Source organism: Triturus cristatus, chromosome 1_1 (genome assembly GCF_964204655.1).
Source record: "Triturus cristatus chromosome 1_1, aTriCri1.1, whole genome shotgun sequence".
Classification (NCBI taxonomy): Eukaryota; Metazoa; Chordata; class Amphibia; order Caudata; family Salamandridae; genus Triturus; species Triturus cristatus.
The window spans coordinates 244210773-244233414 of NC_140579.1; positions in this window are offsets into that span (position 1 = coordinate 244210773).

Sequence of the window (22642 nt, forward strand, 5' to 3'; positions counted from 1 at the left end):
CCACTGCTGGTAGTTATATGCACCCACCCCTCATATCTCTGTCCACTGCTGGGAGTCATATGCACCCACCCCCATATGTATGTCCACTGCTGGTAGTGATATGTACCCACCCCCATATGTCTGGACACTAATGGAAGTCATATGCACCCACCCCTCATATGTCTGGTGTTAGACCCGGCCCTCGTAACATAGTCAGACCTGACCCCTGCACCTCACACCAGCCCGAGCCCACGGCCTAGCCGATCCTTCCCACCAGAACACACACACCCGACCCGGACTTCCCCCGTCCGTGGCCTTCCTCCTTCGGCCACCCCGGGCCCGCGTGCCCACTTCATGCACCAAGATGGCCGCCCGGCCCCAGCGCGACCCTAGCCTATAGGCGCCACTCCGGCTGGAGGATATCGCGCTCCCCTTGGGATGAGAAAGGGAGGAGCAGTTTCCATCACACCTCTGCGCTTCCCTGGGAAGGTGGGTTTCGATCGACCCGCCGGCCTCCCCGAGGGCTGGCTCCACGCCTGCTGGGTGTCTGGGGCTCCTCCCGACCCGGCCCTGAAAGGATCAAAGGACAATGGCAGGAAACCCCCAACAAGCGACCCCCAGGTGACAAGACCCCTGCCTGCACAGACTCCGGACATCAAAGATGAGTCGCCTTATAACAAGGGGTGCTCTGGGACTGTCCGGCAGATTCGCCTTGGAAACACCTGAGCCCTGCTGAGTGACTCGCGGCTCCCTGAAGATCGTCAGACCTCCGAACTTGTGCCTGAGCCCTGCTGAGTGACTCGCGGCTCCCTGAAGATCGTAAGACCCCCGAATTTGTGATTGAGCCCTGCTGAGTGACTCGCGGCTCCCTGAAGATCGTCAGACCTCCAAACTTGTGCCTGAGCCCTGCTGAGTGACTCGCGGCTCCCTGAAGATCGTAAGACCCCCGAACTTGTGCTTGAGCCCTGCTGAGTGACTCGCGGCTCCCTGAAGATCGTAAGACCTCCGAACTCGCGCTCGAGCCCTGCTGAGTAACTCGCGGCTCCCACAGACTCTCTTGGTCCCGCCGGGCCCCACGACGACAAGCGTATCCCCCAGCTCGAGGATTGTGAGCTGTGCCCCGGGTACGATCCTGCATTTGATCCATATCCCCAAAGACTGTCCCGCTACCTCCTATCCCCCCTCCAAGACTTGGTGAGCCCGCGCTCTACTTGTATATATTTTGCCTTGCTGATCATAAAGATCCTACCACTCCGATCTGATAAAGATTTGCTCTTAAGAACTCCTCGTGTGGTGTCTCTCTGTCGTGTGGTGCCGAGTGTGCGATCCTAGATACGAGGTTCCTCCCCTGAGGAGTCTCCCGCCAGCGCCCGGCTACGATACCTCGAGGGTGGGTCTCAGGGTAGTCAGGGCCCCTCCGTGCCCCTCTGAGGTCGCCTTCTAACATCTGGACACTGCTGGTAGTGATATGCACTCACCCCCATATGTCTGTCCACTGCTGGTAGTGATGTGCACCCACCCCTCATATGTCTGGACACTGCTGGTAGTGATATGCACCCACCCCCATATGTCTGGACACTGCTGGTAGTGATATGCACCCACCCCCATATGTCTGTCCACTGCTGGTAGTGATATGCACCCAACCCTCATATGCCTAGACACTGCTGGTAGTGATATGCACCCACCCCCATATGTCTGGACACTGCTGGTAGTGATATGCACCCACCCCCATATGTCTGTTCACTGCTGGTAGTGATATGCACCCACCCCTCATATGCCTGGACACTGCTGGGAGTCATATGCACCCACCCCTCATATGTCTGTCCACTGCTGGTAGTGATATGCACCCACCCCCATATCTCTGTCCACTGCTGGGAGTGATATGCACCCACCCCCATATCTCTGTCCACTGCTGGTAGTGATATGCACCCACCCCTCATATGCCTGGACACTGCTGGGAGTCATATGCACCCACCCCTCATATGTCTGTCCACTGCTGGTAGTGATATGCACCCACCCCCATATCTCTGTCCACTGCTGGGAGTGATATGCACCCACCCCCATATCTCTGTCCACTGCTGGGAGTCGTATGCACCCAAACCTCATATGTCTGTCCACTGCTGGTAGTGATATGCACCCACCACTCATATGTCTGGACACTGCTGGTAGTGATATGCACCCACCCCCATATGTCTATCCACTGCTGGGAGTCCTCTGCACCCACCCCTCATATGTCTGGACACTGCTGGTAGTGATATGCACCCAACCCCATATGTCTGTCCACTGCTGGTAGTTATATGCACCCAACCCTCATATGTCTGGACACTGCTGGTAGTGATATGCACCCACCCCCATATGTCTGTTCACTGCTGGTAGTGATATGCACCCACCCCCATATATCTGTCCACTGCTGGTAGTGATATGCACCCACCCCCATATCTCTGTCCACTGCTGGGAGTCATATGCACCCACCCCATATATGTCTGTCCACTGCTGGTAGTGATATGCACCCACCCCTCATATGTCTGGACACTGCTGGTAGTGATATGCACCCACCCCCATATGTCTGTCCACTGCTGGGAGTCATATGCACCCACCCCTCATATCTCTGTCCACTGCTGGGAGTCATATGCACCAACCCCCATATATCTGTCCACTGCTGGTAGTGATATGCACCCACCCCCATATGTCTGTCCACTACTGGGAGTCATATGCACCCACCCCTCATATGTCTGGACACTGCTGGTAGTGCTATGCACCCACCCCCATATGTCTGTCCACTGCTGGTAGTGATATGCACCCACCCCCCATATCTCTGTCCACTGCTGGGAGTCATATGCACCCACCCCCATATGTCTGTCCACTGCTGGTAGTGATATGCACCCACCCCATATATCTGGACACTACTGGGAGTCATATGCACCCATCCCTCATATGTTTGGACACTGCTGGTAGTGATATGCACCCAACCCCATATGTCTGTCCACTGCTGGTAGTGATATGCACCCACCCCTCATATGTCTGGACACTGCTGGTAGTGATATGCAACCACCCCCATATGTCTGGACACTGCTGGTAGTGATTTGCACCCGCTCCCATATGTCTGTCCACTGCTGGTAGTGATATGCACCCAGCCCTCATATGTCTGGACACTGCTGGTAGTGATATGCACCCACCCCCATATGTCTGGACACTGCTGGTAGTGATATGCACCCACCCCCATATGTCTGTCCACTGCTGGTAGTGATATGCACCCACCCCTCATATGTCTGGACACTGCTGGTAGTGATATGCACCCACCCCCATATGTCTGGACACTGCTGGTAGTGATATGCACCCACCCCCATATGTCTGTCCACTGCTGGTAGTGATATGCACCCACCCCTCATATGTCTGGACACTGCTGGGAGTCATATGCACCCACCCCTCATATGTCTGTTCACTGCTGGTAGTGATATGTACCCACCCCCATATGTCTGTCCACTGCTGGTAGTGATATGCACCCACCCCCATATCTCTGTCCACTGCTGGGAGTCATATGCACCCACCCCATATATGTCTGTCCACTGCTGGTAGTGATATGCACCCACCCCTCACATGTCTGGACACTGCTGGTAGTGATATGCACCCACCCCCATATGTCTGTCCACTGCTGGGAGTCATATGCACCCACCCCTCATATCTCTGTCCACTGCTGGGAGTCATATGCACCAACCCCCATATGTCTGTCCACTGCTGGTAGTGATATGCACCCACCCCCATATGTCTGTCCACTACTGGGAGTCATATGCACCCACCCCTCATATGTCTGGACAGTGCTGGTAGTGCTATGTACCCACCCCCATTTGTGTGTCCACTGCTGGTAGTGATATGCACCCACCCCTCATATGTCTGGACACTGCTGGTAGTGATATGCACCCACCCCCATATGTCTGGACACTGCTGGTAGTGATATGCACCCACCCCCATATGTCTGTCCACTGCTGGTAGTGATATGCACCCACCCCTCATATCTCTGTCCACTGCTGGGAGTCATATGCACCCACCCCCATATGTCTGTCCACTGCTGGTAGTGATATGCACCCACCCCATATGTCTGGACACTACTGGGAGTCATATGCACCCATCCCTCATATGTCTGGACACTGCTGGTAGTGATATGCACCCACCCCCATATGTCTGTCCACTGCTGGTAGTGATATGCACCCACCCCTCATATGTCTGGACACTGCTGGTAGTGATATGCACCCACCCCCATATGTCTGGACACTGCTGGTAGTGATATGCACCCACCCCCATATGTCTGTCCACTGCTGGTAGTGATATGCACCCACCCCTCATATGTCTGGACACTGCTGGTAGTGATATGCACCCACCCCCATATGTCTGGACACTGCTGGTAGTGATATGCACCCACCCCCATATGTCTGTTCACTGCTGGTAGTGATATGCACCCACCCCTCATATGTCTGGACACTGCTGGGAGTCATATGCACCCACCCCTCATATGTCTGTTCACTGCTGGTAGTGATATGCACCCACCCCCATATGTCTGTCCACTGCTGGTAGTGATATGCACCCACCCCCATATCTCTGTCCACTGCTGGGAGTCATATGCACCCACCCCATATATGTCTGTCCACTGCTGGTAGTGATATGCACCCACCCCTCATATGTCTGGACACTGCTGGTAGTGATATGCACCCACCCCCATATGTCTGTCCACTGCTGGGAGTCATATGCACCCACCCCTCATATCTCTGTCCACTGCTGGGAGTCATATGCACCAACCCCCATATGTCTGTCCACTGCTGGGAGTCATATGCACCCACCCCCATATGTCTGTCCACTACTGGGAGTCATATGCACCCACCCCTCATATGTCTGGACACTGCTGGTAGTGCTATGTACCCACCCCCATATGTCTGTCCACTGCTGGTAGTGATATGCACCCACCCCTCATATGTCTGGACACTGCTGGTAGTGATATGCACCCACCCCCATATGTCTGGACACTGCTGGTAGTGATATGCACCCACTCCCATATGTCTGTCCACTGCTGGTAGTGATATGCACCCACCCCTCATATGTCTGGACACTGCTGGTAGTGATATGCACCCACCCCCATATGTCTGGACACTGCTGGTAGTGATATGCACCCACCCCCATATGTCTGTCCACTGCTGGTAGTGATATGCACCCACCCCTCATATGTCTGGACACTGCTGGTAGTGATATGCACCCACCCCCATATCTCTGTCCACTGCTGGAAATCATATGCACCCACCCCTCATATGTCTGGACACTGCTGGTAGTGATATGCACCCACCCCCATATGTCTGTCCACTGCTGGTAGTGATATGCACCCACCCCTCATATCTCTGTCCACTGCTGGGAGTCATATGCACCCACCCCCATATGTCTGTCCACTGCTGGTAGTGATATGCACCCACCCCATATGTCTGGATACTACTGGGAGTCATATGCACCCACCCCTCATATGTCTGGACACTGCTGGTAGTGATATGCACCCACCCCCATATGTCTGTCCATTGCTGGTAGTGATATGCACCCACCCCTCATATGTCTGGACACTGCTGGTAGTGATATGCACCCACCCCCATATGTCTGGACACTGCTGGTAGTGATTTGCACCCACTCCCATATGTCTGTCCACTGCTGGTAGTGATATGCACCCACCCCTCATATGTCTGGACACTGCTGGTAGTGATATGCACCCACCCCCATATGTCTGGACACTGCTGGTAGTGATATGCACCCACCCCCATATATCTGTCCACTGCTGGTAGTGATATGCACCCACCCCTCATATGTCTGGACACTGCTGGTAGTGATATGCACCCACCCCATATGTCTGGACACTACTGGTAGTGATATGCACCCACCCCCATATGTCTGTCCACTGCTGGTAGTGATATGCACCCACCCCTCATATGTCTGGACACTGCTGGGAGTCATATGCACCCACCCCTCACATGTCTGTTCACTGCTGGTAGTGATATGCACCCACCCCCATATGTCTGGACACTGCTGGGAGTGATATGCACCCACCCCCATATCTCTGTCCACTGCTGGGAGTCATATGCAATCACCGAATATATGTCTGTCCACTTCTGGTAGTGATATGCACCCACCCCTCATATGTCTGGACACTGCTGGTAGTGATATGCACCCACACCCATATGTCTGTCCACTGCTGGGAGTCCTCTGCACCCACCCCTCATGTGTCTGGACACTGCTGGTAGTGATATGCACCCACCCCCATATGTCTGTCCACTGCTGGTAGTGATATGCACCCAACCCTCATATGTCTGGACACTGCTGGTAGTGATATGCACCCACCCCTCATATGTCTGGACACTGCTGGGAGTCTTATGCACCCACCCCTCATATGTCTGGACACTGCTGGTAGTGATATGCACCCACCCCCATCAGTCTGTCCACTGCTGGTAGTGATATGCACCCAACCCCATATGTCTGTCCACTGCTGGTAGTTATATGCACCCAACCCTCATATGTCTGGACACTGCTGGTAGTGATATGCACCCACCCCCATATGTCTGGACACTGCTGGTAGTGATATGCACCCACCCCCACATGTCTGTCCACTGCTGGTAGTGATATGCACCCACCCCTCATATGTCTGGACACTGCTGGTAGTGATATGCACCCACCCCCATATGTCTGGACACTGCTGGTAGTGATATGCACCCACCCCCATATGTCTGTCCACTTCTGGTAGTGATATGCACCCACCCCTCATATGTCTGGACACTGCTGGGAGTCATATGTACCCACCCCTCATATGTCTGTTCACTGCTGGTAGTGATATGCACCCACCCCCATATATCTGTCCACTGCTGGTAGTGATATGCACCCACCCCCATATCTCTGTCCACTGCTGGGAGTCATATGCACCCACCCCATATATGTCTGTCCACTGCTGGTAGTGATATGCACCCACCCCTCATATGTCTGGACACTGCTGGTAGTGATATGCACCCACCCCCATATGTCTGTCCACTGCTGGGAGTCATATGCACCCACCCCTCATATCTCTGTCCACTGCTGGGAGTCATATGCACCAACCCCCATATATCTGTCCACTGCTGGTAGTGATATGCACCCACCCCCATATGTCTGTCCACTACTGGGAGTCATATGCACCCACCCCTCATATGTTTGGACACTGCTGGTAGTGATATGCACCCAACCCCATATGTCTGTCCACTGCTGGTAGTGATATGCACCCACCCCTCATATGTCTGGACACTGCTGGTAGTGATATGCAACCACCCCCATATGTCTGGACACTGCTGGTAGTGATTTGCACCCGTTCCCATATGTCTGTCCACTGCTGGTAGTGATATGCACCCAGCCCTCATATGTCTGGACACTGCTGGTAGTGATATGCACCCACCCCCATATGTCTGGACACTGCTGGTAGTGATATGCACCCACCCCCATATGTCTGTCCACTGCTGGTAGTGATATGCACCCACCCCTCATATGTCTGGACACTGCTGGTAGTGATATGCACCCACCCCCATATGTCTGGACACTGCTGGTAGTGATATGCACCCACCCCCACTATGTCTGTCCACTGCTGGTAGTGATATGCACCCACCCCTCATATGTCTGGACACTGCTGGGAGTCATATGCACCCACCCCTCATATGTCTGTTCACTGCTGGTAGTGATATGTACCCACCCCCATATGTCTGTCCACTGCTGGTAGTGATATGCACCCACCCCCATATCTCTGTCCACTGCTGGGAGTCATATGCACCCACCCCATATATGTCTGTCCACTGCTGGTAGTGATATGCACCCACCCCTCATATGTCTGGACACTGCTGGTAGTGATATGCACCCACCCCCATATCTCTGTCCACTGCTGGAAATCATATGCACCCACCCCTCATATGTCTGGACACTGCTGGTAGTGATATGCACCCACCCCCATATGTCTGTCCACTGCTGGTAGTGATATGCACCCACCCCTCATATCTCTGTCCACTGCTGGGAGTCATATGCACCCACCCCCATATGTCTGTCCACTGCTGGTAGTGATATGCACCCACCCCATATGTCTGGATACTACTGGGAGTCATATGCACCCACCCCTCATATGTCTGGACACTGCTGGTAGTGATATGCACCCACCCCCATATGTCTGTCCATTGCTGGTAGTGATATGCACCCACCCCTCATATGTCTGGACACTGCTGGTAGTGATATGCACCCACCCCCATATGTCTGGACACTGCTGGTAGTGATTTGCACCCACTCCCATATGTCTGTCCACTGCTGGTAGTGATATGCACCCACCCCTCATATGTCTGGACACTGCTGGTAGTGATATGCACCCACCCCCATATGTCTGGACACTGCTGGTAGTGATATGCACCCACCCCCATATATCTGTCCACTGCTGGTAGTGATATGCACCCACCCCTCATATGTCTGGACACTGCTGGTAGTGATATGCACCCACCCCATATGTCTGGACACTACTGGTAGTGATATGCACCCACCCCCATATGTCTGTCCACTGCTGGTAGTGATATGCACCCACCCCTCATATGTCTGGACACTGCTGGGAGTCATATGCACCCACCCCTCACATGTCTGTTCACTGCTGGTAGTGATATGCACCCACCCCCATATGTCTGGACACTGCTGGGAGTGATATGCACCCACCCCCATATCTCTGTCCACTGCTGGGAGTCATATGCACCCACCGAATATATGTCTGTCCACTTCTGGTAGTGATATGCACCCACCCCTCATATGTCTGGACAGTGCTGGTAGTGATATGCACCCACACCCATATGTCTGTCCACTGCTGGGAGTCCTCTGCACCCACCCCTCATGTGTCTGGACACTGCTGGTAGTGATATGCACCCACCCCCATATGTCTGTCCACTGCTGGTAGTGATATGCACCCAACCCCATATGTCTGTCCACTGCTGGTAGTTATATGCACCCAACCCTCATATGTCTGGACACTGCTGGTAGTGATATGCACCCACCCCCATATGTCAGGACACTGCTGGTAGTGATATGCACCCACCCCCACATGTCTGTCCACTGCTGGTAGTGATATGCACCCACCCCTCATATGTCTGGACACTGCTGGTAGTGATATGCACCCACCCCCATATGTCTGGACACTGCTGGTAGTGATATGCACCCACCCCCATATGTCTGTCCACTTCTGGTAGTGATATGCACCCACCCCTCATATGTCTGGACACTGCTGGGAGTCATATGCACCCACCCCTCATATGTCTGTTCACTGCTGGTAGTGATATGCACCCACCCCCATATATCTGTCCACTGCTGGTAGTGATATGCACCCACCCCCATATCTCTGTCCACTGCTGGGAGTCATATGCACCCACCCCATATATGTCTGTCCACTGCTGGTAGTGATATGCACCCACCCCTCATATGTCTGGACACTGCTGGTAGTGATATGCACCCACCCCCATATGTCTGTCCACTGCTGGGAGTCATATGCACCCACCCCTCATATCTCTGTCCACTGCTGGGAGTCATATGCACCAACCCCCATATGTCTGTCCACTGCTGGGAGTCATATGCACCCACCCCCATATGTCTGTCCACTACTGGGAGTCATATGCACCCACCCCTCATATGTCTGGACACTGCTGGTAGTGCTATGTACCCACCCCCATATGTCTGTCCACTGCTGGTAGTGATATGCACCCACCCCTCATATGTCTGGACACTGCTGGTAGTGATATGCACCCACCCCCATATGTCTGGACACTGCTGGTAGTGATATGCACCCACTCCCATATGTCTGTCCACTGCTGGTAGTGATATGCACCCACCCCTCATATGTCTGGACACTGCTGGTAGTGATATGCACCCACCCCCATATGTCTGGACACTGCTGGTAGTGATATGCACCCACCCCCATATGTCTGTCCACTGCTGGTAGTGATATGCACCCACCCCTCATATGTCTGGACACTGCTGGTAGTGATATGCACCCACCCCCATATCTCTGTCCACTGCTGGAAATCATATGCACCCACCCCTCATATGTCTGGACACTGCTGGTAGTGATATGCACCCACCCCCATATGTCTGTCCACTGCTGGTAGTGATATGCACCCACCCCTCATATCTCTGTCCACTGCTGGGAGTCATATGCACCCACCCCCATATGTCTGTCCACTGCTGGTAGTGATATGCACCCACCCCATATGTCTGGATACTACTGGGAGTCATATGCACCCACCCCTCATATGTCTGGACACTGCTGGTAGTGATATGCACCCACCCCCATATGTCTGTCCATTGCTGGTAGTGATATGCACCCACCCCTCATATGTCTGGACACTGCTGGTAGTGATATGCACCCACCCCCATATGTCTGGACACTGCTGGTAGTGATTTGCACCCACTCCCATATGTCTGTCCACTGCTGGTAGTGATATGCACCCACCCCTCATATGTCTGGACACTGCTGGTACTGATATGCACCCACCCCCATATGTCTGGACACTGCTGGTAGTGATATGCACCCACCCCCATATATCTGTCCACTGCTGGTGGTGATATGCACCCACCCCTCATATGTCTGGACACTGCTGGTAGTGATATGCACCCACCCCATATGTCTGGACACTACTGGTAGTGATATGCACCCACCCCCATATGTCTGTCCACTGCTGGTAGTGATATGCACCCACCCCTCATATGTCTGGACACTGCTGGGAGTCATATGCACCCACCCCTCACATGTCTGTTCACTGCTGGTAGTGATATGCACCCACCCCCATATGTCTGGACACTGCTGGGAGTGATATGCACCCACCCCCATATCTCTGTCCACTGCTGGGAGTCATATGCACCCACCGAATATATGTCTGTCCACTTCTGGTAGTGATATGCACCCACCCCTCATATGTCTGGACACTGCTGGTAGTGATATGCACCCACACCCATATGTCTGTCCACTGCTGGGAGTCCTCTGCACCCACCCCTCATGTGTCTGGACACTGCTGGTAGTGATATGCACCCACCCCCATATGTCTGTCCACTGCTGGTAGTGATATGCACCCAACCCTCATATGTCTGGACACTGCTGGTAGTGATATGCACCCACCCCTCATATGTCTGGACACTGCTGGGAGTCTTATGCACCCACCCCTCATATGTCTGGACACTGTTGGTAGTGATATGCACCCACCCCCATCAGTCTGTCCACTGCTGGTAGTGATATGCACCCAACCCCATATGTCTGTCCACTGCTGGTAGTTATATGCACCCAACCCTCATATGTCTGGACACTGCTGGTAGTGATATGCACCCACCCCCATATGTCTGGACACTGCTGGTAGTGATATGCACCCACCCCCACATGTCTGTCCACTGCTGGTAGTGATATGCACCCACCCCTCATATGTCTGGACACTGCTGGTAGTGATATGCACCCACCCCCATATGTCTGGACACTGCTGGTAGTGATATGCACCCACCCCCATATGTCTGTCCACTTCTGGTAGTGATATGCACCCACCCCTCATATGTCTGGACACTGCTGGGAGTCATATGTACCCACCCCTCATATGTCTGTTCACTGCTGGTAGTGATATGCACCCACCCCCATATATCTGTCCACTGCTGGTAGTGATATGCACCCACCCCCATATCTCTGTCCACTGCTGGGAGTCATATGCACCCACCCCATATATGTCTGTCCACTGCTGGTAGTGATATGCACCCACCCCTCATATGTCTGGACACTGCTGGTAGTGATATGCACCCACCCCCATATGTCTGTCCACTGCTGGGAGTCATATGCACCCACCCCTCATATCTCTGTCCACTGCTGGGAGTCATATGCACCAACCCCCATATATCTGTCCACTGCTGGTAGTGATATGCACCCACCCCCATATGTCTGTCCACTACTGGGAGTCATATGCACCCACCCCTCATATGTTTGGACACTGCTGGTAGTGATATGCACCCAACCCCATATGTCTGTCCACTGCTGGTAGTGATATGCACCCACCCCTCATATGTCTGGACACTGCTGGTAGTGATATGCAACCACCCCCATATGTCTGGACACTGCTGGTAGTGATTTGCACCCGTTCCCATATGTCTGTCCACTGCTGGTAGTGATATGCACCCAGCCCTCATATGTCTGGACACTGCTGGTAGTGATATGCACCCACCCCCATATGTCTGGACACTGCTGGTAGTGATATGCACCCACCCCCATATGTCTGTCCACTGCTGGTAGTGATATGCACCCACCCCTCATATGTCTGGACACTGCTGGTAGTGATATGCACCCACCCCCATATGTCTGGACACTGCTGGTAGTGATATGCACCCACCCCCATATGTCTGTCCACTGCTGGTAGTGATATGCACCCACCCCTCATATGTCTGGACACTGCTGGGAGTCATATGCACCCACCCCTCATATGTCTGTTCACTGCTGGTAGTGATATGTACCCACCCCCATATGTCTGTCCACTGCTGGTAGTGATATGCACCCACCCCCATATCTCTGTCCACTGCTGGGAGTCATATGCACCCACCCCATATATGTCTGTCCACTGCTGGTAGTGATATGCACCCACCCCTCATATGTCTGGACACTGCTGGTAGTGATATGCACCCACCCCCATATCTCTGTCCACTGCTGGAAATCATATGCACCCACCCCTCATATGTCTGGACACTGCTGGTAGTGATATGCACCCACCCCCATATGTCTGTCCACTGCTGGTAGTGATATGCACCCACCCCTCATATCTCTGTCCACTGCTGGGAGTCATATGCACCCACCCCCATATGTCTGTCCACTGCTGGTAGTGATATGCACCCACCCCATATGTCTGGATACTACTGGGAGTCATATGCACCCACCCCTCATATGTCTGGACACTGCTGGTAGTGATATGCACCCACCCCCATATGTCTGTCCATTGCTGGTAGTGATATGCACCCACCCCTCATATGTCTGGACACTGCTGGTAGTGATATGCACCCACCCCCATATGTCTGGACACTGCTGGTAGTGATTTGCACCCACTCCCATATGTCTGTCCACTGCTGGTAGTGATATGCACCCACCCCTCATATGTCTGGACACTGCTGGTAGTGATATGCACCCACCCCCATATGTCTGGACACTGCTGGTAGTGATATGCACCCACCCCCATATATCTGTCCACTGCTGGTAGTGATATGCACCCACCCCTCATATGTCTGGACACTGCTGGTAGTGATATGCACCCACCCCATATGTCTGGACACTACTGGTAGTGATATGCACCCACCCCCATATGTCTGTCCACTGCTGGTAGTGATATGCACCCACCCCTCATATGTCTGGACACTGCTGGGAGTCATATGCACCCACCCCTCACATGTCTGTTCACTGCTGGTAGTGATATGCACCCACCCCCATATGTCTGGACACTGCTGGGAGTGATATGCACCCACCCCCATATCTCTGTCCACTGCTGGGAGTCATATGCACCCACCGAATATATGTCTGGACACTGCTGGTAGTGATATGCACCCACCCCCATATGTCTGGACACTGCTGGTAGTGATATGCACCCACCCCCATATGTCTGTCCACTTCTGGTAGTGATATGCACCCACCCCTCATATGTCTGGACACTGCTGGGAGTCATATGCACCCACCCCTCATATGTCTGTTCACTGCTGGTAGTGATATGCACCCACCCCCATATATCTGTCCACTGCTGGTAGTGATATGCACCCACCCCCATATCTCTGTCCACTGCTGGGAGTCATATGCACCCACCCCATATATGTCTGTCCACTGCTGGTAGTGATATGCACCCACCCCTCATATGTCTGGACACTGCTGGTAGTGATATGCACCCACCCCCATATGTCTGTCCACTGCTGGGAGTCATATGCACCCACCCCTCATATCTCTGTCCACTGCTGGGAGTCATATGCACCAACCCCCATATGTCTGTCCACTGCTGGGAGTCATATGCACCCACCCCCATATGTCTGTCCACTACTGGGAGTCATATGCACCCACCCCTCATATGTCTGGACACTGCTGGTAGTGCTATGTACCCACCCCCATATGTCTGTCCACTGCTGGTAGTGATATGCACCCACCCCTCATATGTCTGGACACTGCTGGTAGTGATATGCACCCACCCCCATATGTCTGGACACTGCTGGTAGTGATATGCACCCACTCCCATATGTCTGTCCACTGCTGGTAGTGATATGCACCCACCCCTCATATGTCTGGACACTGCTGGTAGTGATATGCACCCACCCCCATATGTCTGGACACTGCTGGTAGTGATATGCACCCACCCCCATATGTCTGTCCACTGCTGGTAGTGATATGCACCCACCCCTCATATGTCTGGACACTGCTGGTAGTGATATGCACCCACCCCCATATCTCTGTCCACTGCTGGAAATCATATGCACCCACCCCTCATATGTCTGGACACTGCTGGTAGTGATATGCACCCACCCCCATATGTCTGTCCACTGCTGGTAGTGATATGCACCCACCCCTCATATCTCTGTCCACTGCTGGGAGTCATATGCACCCACCCCCATATGTCTGTCCTCTGCTGGTAGTGATATGCACCCACCCCATATGTCTGGATACTACTGGGAGTCATATGCACCCACCCCTCATATGTCTGGACACTGCTGGTAGTGATATGCACCCACCCCCATATGTCTGTCCATTGCTGGTAGTGATATGCACCCACCCCTCATATGTCTGGACACTGCTGGTAGTGATATGCACCCACCCCCATATGTCTGGACACTGCTGGTAGTGATTTGCACCCACTCCCATATGTCTGTCCACTGCTGGTAGTGATATGCACCCACCCCTCATATGTCTGGACACTGCTGGTACTGATATGCACCCACCCCCATATGTCTGGACACTGCTGGTAGTGATATGCACCCACCCCCATATATCTGTCCACTGCTGGTGGTGATATGCACCCACCCCTCATATGTCTGGACACTGCTGGTAGTGATATGCACCCACCCCATATGTCTGGACACTACTGGTAGTGATATGCACCCACCCCCATATGTCTGTCCACTGCTGGTAGTGATATGCACCCACCCCTCATATGTCTGGACACTGCTGGGAGTCATATGCACCCACCCCTCACATGTCTGTTCACTGCTGGTAGTGATATGCACCCACCCCCATATGTCTGGACACTGCTGGGAGTGATATGCACCCACCCCCATATCTCTGTCCACTGCTGGGAGTCATATGCACCCACCGAATATATGTCTGTCCACTTCTGGTAGTGATATGCACCCACCCCTCATATGTCTGGACACTGCTGGTAGTGATATGCACCCACACCCATATGTCTGTCCACTGCTGGGAGTCCTCTGCACCCACCCCTCATGTGTCTGGACACTGCTGGTAGTGATATGCACCCACCCCCATATGTCTGTCCACTGCTGGTAGTGATATGCACCCAACCCTCATATGTCTGGACACTGCTGGTAGTGATATGCACCCACCCCTCATATGTCTGGACACTGCTGGGAGTCTTATGCACCCACCCCTCATATGTCTGGACACTGTTGGTAGTGATATGCACCCACCCCCATCAGTCTGTCCACTGCTGGTAGTGATATGCACCCAACCCCATATGTCTGTCCACTGCTGGTAGTTATATGCACCCAACCCTCATATGTCTGGACACTGCTGGTAGTGATATGCACCCACCCCCATATGTCTGGACACTGCTGGTAGTGATATGCACCCACCCCCACATGTCTGTCCACTGCTGGTAGTGATATGCACCCACCCCTCATATGTCTGGACACTGCTGGTAGTGATATGCACCCACCCCCATATGTCTGGACACTGCTGGTAGTGATATGCACCCACCCCCATATGTCTGTCCACTTCTGGTAGTGATATGCACCCACCCCTCATATGTCTGGACACTGCTGGGAGTCATATGTACCCACCCCTCATATGTCTGTTCACTGCTGGTAGTGATATGCACCCACCCCCATATATCTGTCCACTGCTGGTAGTGATATGCACCCACCCCCATATCTCTGTCCACTGCTGGGAGTCATATGCACCCACCCCATATATGTCTGTCCACTGCTGGTAGTGATATGCACCCACCCCTCATATGTCTGGACACTGCTGGTAGTGATATGCACCCACCCCCATATGTCTGTCCACTGCTGGGAGTCATATGCACCCACCCCTCATATCTCTGTCCACTGCTGGGAGTCATATGCACCAACCCCCATATATCTGTCCACTGCTGGTAGTGATATGCACCCACCCCCATATGTCTGTCCACTACTGGGAGTCATATGCACCCACCCCTCATATGTTTGGACACTGCTGGTAGTGATATGCACCCAACCCCATATGTCTGTCCACTGCTGGTAGTGATATGCACCCACCCCTCATATGTCTGGACACTGCTGGTAGTGATATGCAACCACCCCCATATGTCTGGACACTGCTGGTAGTGATTTGCACCCGTTCCCATATGTCTGTCCACTGCTGGTAGTGATATGCACCCAGCCCTCATATGTCTGGACACTGCTGGTAGTGATATGCACCCACCCCCATATGTCTGGACACTGCTGGTAGTGATATGCACCCACCCCCATATGTCTGTCCACTGCTGGTAGTGATATGCACCCACCCCTCATATGTCTGGACACTGCTGGTAGTGATATGCACCCACCCCCATATGTCTGGACACTGCTGGTAGTGATATGCACCCACCCCCATATGTCTGTCCACTGCTGGTAGTGATATGCACCCACCCCTCATATGTCTGGACACTGCTGGGAGTCATATGCACCCACCCCTCATATGTCTGTTCACTGCTGGTAGTGATATGTACCCACCCCCATATGTCTGTCCACTGCTGGTAGTGATATGCACCCACCCCCATATCTCTGTCCACTGCTGGGAGTCATATGCACCCACCCCATATATGTCTGTCCACTGCTGGTAGTGATATGCACCCACCCCTCATATGTCTGGACACTGCTGGTAGTGATATGCACCCACCCCCATATCTCTGTCCACTGCTGGAAATCATATGCACCCACCCCTCATATGTCTGGACACTGCTGGTAGTGATATGCACCCACCCCCATATGTCTGTCCACTGCTGGTAGTGATATGCACCCACCCCTCATATCTCTGTCCACTGCTGGGAGTCATATGCACCCACCCCCATATGTCTGTCCACTGCTGGTAGTGATATGCACCCACCCCATATGTCTGGATACTACTGGGAGTCATATGCACCCACCCCTCATATGTCTGGACACTGCTGGTAGTGATATGCACCCACCCCCATATGTCTGTCCATTGCTGGTAGTGATATGCACCCACCCCTCATATGTCTGGACACTGCTGGTAGTGATATGCACCCACCCCCATATGTCTGGACACTGCTGGTAGTGATTTGCACCCACTCCCATATGTCTGTCCACTGCTGGTAGTGATATGCACCCACCCCTCATATGTCTGGACACTGCTGGTAGTGATATGCACCCACCCCCATATGTCTGGACACTGCTGGTAGTGATATGCACCCACCCCCATATATCTGTCCACTGCTGGTAGTGATATGCACCCACCCCTCATATGTCTGGACACTGCTGGTAGTGATATGCACCCACCCCATATGTCTGGACACTACTGGTAGTGATATGCACCCACCCCCATATGTCTGTCCACTGCTGGTAGTGATATGCACCCACCCCTCATATGTCTGGACACTGCTGGGAGTCATATGCACCCACCCCTCACATGTCTGTTCACTGCTGGTAGTGATATGCACCCACCCCCATATGTCTGGACACTGCTGGGAGTGATATGCACCCACCCCCATATCTCTGTCCACTGCTGGGAGTCATATGCACCCACCGAATATATGTCTGTCCACTTCTGGTAGTGATATGCACCCACCCCTCATATGTCTGGACACTGCTGGTAGTGATATGCACCCACACCCATATGTCTGTCCACTGCTGGGAGTCCTCTGCACCCACCCCTCATGTGTCTGGACACTGCTGGTAGTGATATGCACCCACCCCCATATGTCTGTCCACTGCTGGTAGTGATATGCACCCAACCCTCATATGTCTGGACACTGCTGGTAGTGATATGCACCCACCCCTCATATGTCTGGACACTGCTGGGAGTCTTATGCACCCACCCCTCATATGTCTGGACACTGCTGGTAGTGATATGCACCCACCCCCATCAGTCTGTCCACTGCTGGTAGTGATATGCACCCAACCCCATATGTCTGTCCACTGCTGGTAGTTATATGCACCCAACCCTCATATGTCTGGACACTGCTGGTAGTGATATGCACCCACCCCCATATGTCAGGACACTGCTGGTAGTGATATGCACCCACCCCCACATGTCTGTCCACTGCTGGTAGTGATATGCACCCACCCCTCATATGTCTGGACACTGCTGGTAGTGATATGCACCCACCCCCATATGTCTGGACACTGCTGGTAGTGATATGCACCCACCCCCATATGTCTGTCCACTTCTGGTAGTGATATGCACCCACCCCTCATATGTCTGGACACTGCTGGGAGTCATATGCACCCACCCCTCATATGTCTGTTCACTGCTGGTAGTGATATGCACCCACCCCCATATATCTGTCCACTGCTGGTAGTGATATGCACCCACCCCCATATCTCTGTCCACTGCTGGGAGTCATATGCACCCACCCCATATATGTCTGTCCACTGCTGGTAGTGATATGCACCCACCCCTCATATGTCTGGACACTGCTGGTAGTGATATGCACCCACCCCCATATGTCTGTCCACTGCTGGGAGTCATATGCACCCACCCCTCATATCTCTGTCCACTGCTGGGAGTCATATGCACCAACCCCCATATATCTGTCCACTGCTGGTAGTGATATGCACCCACCCCCATATGTCTGTCCACTACTGGGAGTCATATGCACCCACCCCTCATATGTCTGGACACTGCTGGTAGTGCTATGCACCCACCCCCATATGTCTGTCCACTGCTGGTAGTGATATGCACCCACCCCCCATATCTCTGTCCACTGCTGGGAGTCATATGCACCCACCCCCATATGTCTGTCCACTGCTGGTAGTGATATGCACCCACCCCATATATCTGGACACTACTGGGAGTCATATGCACCCATCCCTCATATGTTTGGACACTGCTGGTAGTGATATGCACCCAACCCCATATGTCTGTCCACTGCTGGTAGTGATATGCACCCACCCCTCATATGTCTGGACACTGCTGGTAGTGATATGCAACCACCCCCATATGTCTGGACACTGCTGGTAGTGATTTGCACCCGCTCCCATATGTCTGTCCACTGCTGGTAGTGATATGCACCCAGCCCTCATATGTCTGGACACTGCTGGTAGTGATATGCACCCACCCCCATATGTCTGGACACTGCTGGTAGTGATATGCACCCACCCCCATATGTCTGTCCACTGCTGGTAGTGATATGCACCCACCCCTCATATGTCTGGACACTGCTGGTAGTGATATGCAACCACCCCCATATGTCTGGACACTGCTGGTAGTGATTTGCACCCGCTCCCATATGTCTGTCCACTGCTGGTAGTGATATGCACCCAGCCCTCATATGTCTGGACACTGCTGGTAGTGATATGCACCCACCCCCATATGTCTGGACACTGCTGGTAGTGATATGCACCCACCCCCATATGTCTGTCCACTGCTGGTAGTGATATGCACCCACCCCTCATATGTCTGGACACTGCTGGTAGTGATATGCACCCACCCCCATATGTCTGGACACTGCTGGTAGTGATATGCACCCACCCCCATATGTCTGTCCACTGCTGGTAGTGATATGCACCCACCCCTCATATGTCTGGACACTGCTGGGAGTCATATGCACCCACCCCTCATATGTCTGTTCACTGCTGGTAGTGATATGTACCCACCCCCATATGTCTGTCCACTGCTGGTAGTGATATGCACCCACCCCCATATCTCTGTCCACTGCTGGGAGTCATATGCACCCACCCCATATATGTCTGTCCACTGCTGGTAGTGATATGCACCCACCCCTCACATGTCTGGACACTGCTGGTAGTGATATGCACCCACCCCCATATGTCTGTCCACTGCTGGGAGTCATATGCACCCACCCCTCATATCTCTGTCCACTGCTGGGAGTCATATGCACCAACCCCCATATGTCTGTCCACTGCTGGTAGTGATATGCACCCACCCCCATATGTCTGTCCACTACTGGGAGTCATATGCACCCACCCCTCATATGTCTGGACAGTGCTGGTAGTGCTATGTACCCACCCCCATATGTGTGTCCACTGCTGGTAGTGATATGCAGCCACCCCTCATATGTCTGGACACTGCTGGTAGTGATATGCACCCACCCCCATATGTCTGGACACTGCTGGTAGTGATATGCACCCACCCCCATATGTCTGTCCACTGCTGGTAGTGATATGCACCCACCCCTCATATCTCTGTCCACTGCTGGGAGTCATATGCACCCACCCCCATATGTCTGTCCACTGCTGGTAGTGATATGCACCCACCCCATATGTCTGGACACTACTGGGAGTCATATGCACCCATCCCTCATATGTCTGGACACTGCTGGTAGTGATATGCACCCACCCCCATATGTCTGTCCACTGCTGGTAGTGATATGCACCCACCCCTCATATGTCTGGACACTGCTGGTAGTGATATGCACCCACCCCCATATGTCTGGACACTGCTGGTAGTGATATGCACCCACCCCCATATGTCTGTCCACTGCTGGTAGTGATATGCACCCACCCCTCATATGTCTGGACACTGCTGGTAGTGATATGCACCCACCCCCATATGTCTGGACACTGCTGGTAGTGATATGCACCCACCCCCATATGTCTGTCCACTGCTGGTAGTGATATGCACCCACCCCTCATATGTCTGGACACTGCTGGGAGTCATATGCACCCACCCCTCATATGTCTGTTCACTGCTGGTAGTGATATGCACCCACCCCCATATGTCTGTCCACTGCTGGTAGTGATATGCACCCACCCCCATATCTCTGTCCACTGCTGGGAGTCATATGCACCCACCCCATATATGTCTGTCCACTGCTGGTAGTGATATGCACCCACCCCTCATATGTCTGGACACTGCTGGTAGTGATATGCACCCACCCCCATATGTCTGTCCACTGCTGGGAGTCATATGCACCCACCCCTCATATCTCTGTCCACTGCTGGGAGTCATATGCACCAACCCCCATATGTCTGTCCACTGCTGGGAGTCATATGCACCCACCCCCATATGTCTGTCCACTACTGGGAGTCATATGCACCCACCCCTCATATGTCTGGACACTGCTGGTAGTGCTATGTACCCACCCCCATATGTCTGTCCACTGCTGGTAGTGATATGCATCCACCCCTCATATGTCTGGACACTGCTGGTAGTGATATGCACCCACCCCCATATGTCTGGACACTGCTGGTAGTGAAATGCACCCACTCCCATATGTCTGTCCACTGCTGGTAGTGATATGCACCCACCCCTCATATGTCTGGACACTGCTGGTAGTGATATGCACCCACCTCCATATGTCTGGACACTGCTGGTAGTAATATGCACCCACCCCCATTTGTCTGTCCACTGCTGGTAGTGATATGCACCCACCCCTCATATGTCTGGACACTGCTGGTAGTGATATGCACCCACCCCCATATCTCTGTCCACTGCTGGGAGTCATATGCACCCACCCCTCATATGTCTGGACACTGCTGGTAGTGATATGCACCCACCCCCATATGTCTGTCCACTGCTGGTAGTGATATGCACCCACCCCTCATATCTCTGTCCACTGCTGGGAGTCATATGCACCCACCCCCATATGTCTGTCCACTGCTGGTAGTGATATGCACCCACCCCATATGTCTGGATACTACTGGGAGTCATATGCACCCACCCCTCATATGTCTGGACACTGCTGGTAGTGATATGCACCCACCCCCATATGTCTGTCCATTGCTGGTAGTGATATGCACCCACCCCTCATATGTCTGGACACTGCTGGTAGTGATATGCACCCACCCCCATATGTCTGGACACTGCTGGTAGTGATTTGCACCCACTCCCATATGTCTGTCCACTGCTGGTAGTGATATGCACCCACCCCTCATATGTCTGGACACTGCTGGTAGTGATATGCACCCACCCCCATATGTCTGGACACTGCTGGTAGTGATATGCACCCACCCCCATATATCTGTCCACTGCTGGTAGTGATATGCACCCACCCCTCATATGTCTGGACACTGCTGGTAGTGATATGCACCCACCCCATATGTCTGGACACTACTGGTAGTGATATGCACCCACCCCCATATGTCTGTCCACTGCTGGTAGTGATATGCACCCACCCCTCATATGTCTGGACACTGCTGGGAGTCATATGCACCCACCCCTCACATGTCTGTTCACTGCTGGTAGTGATATGCACCCACCCCCATATGTCTGGACACTGCTGGGAGT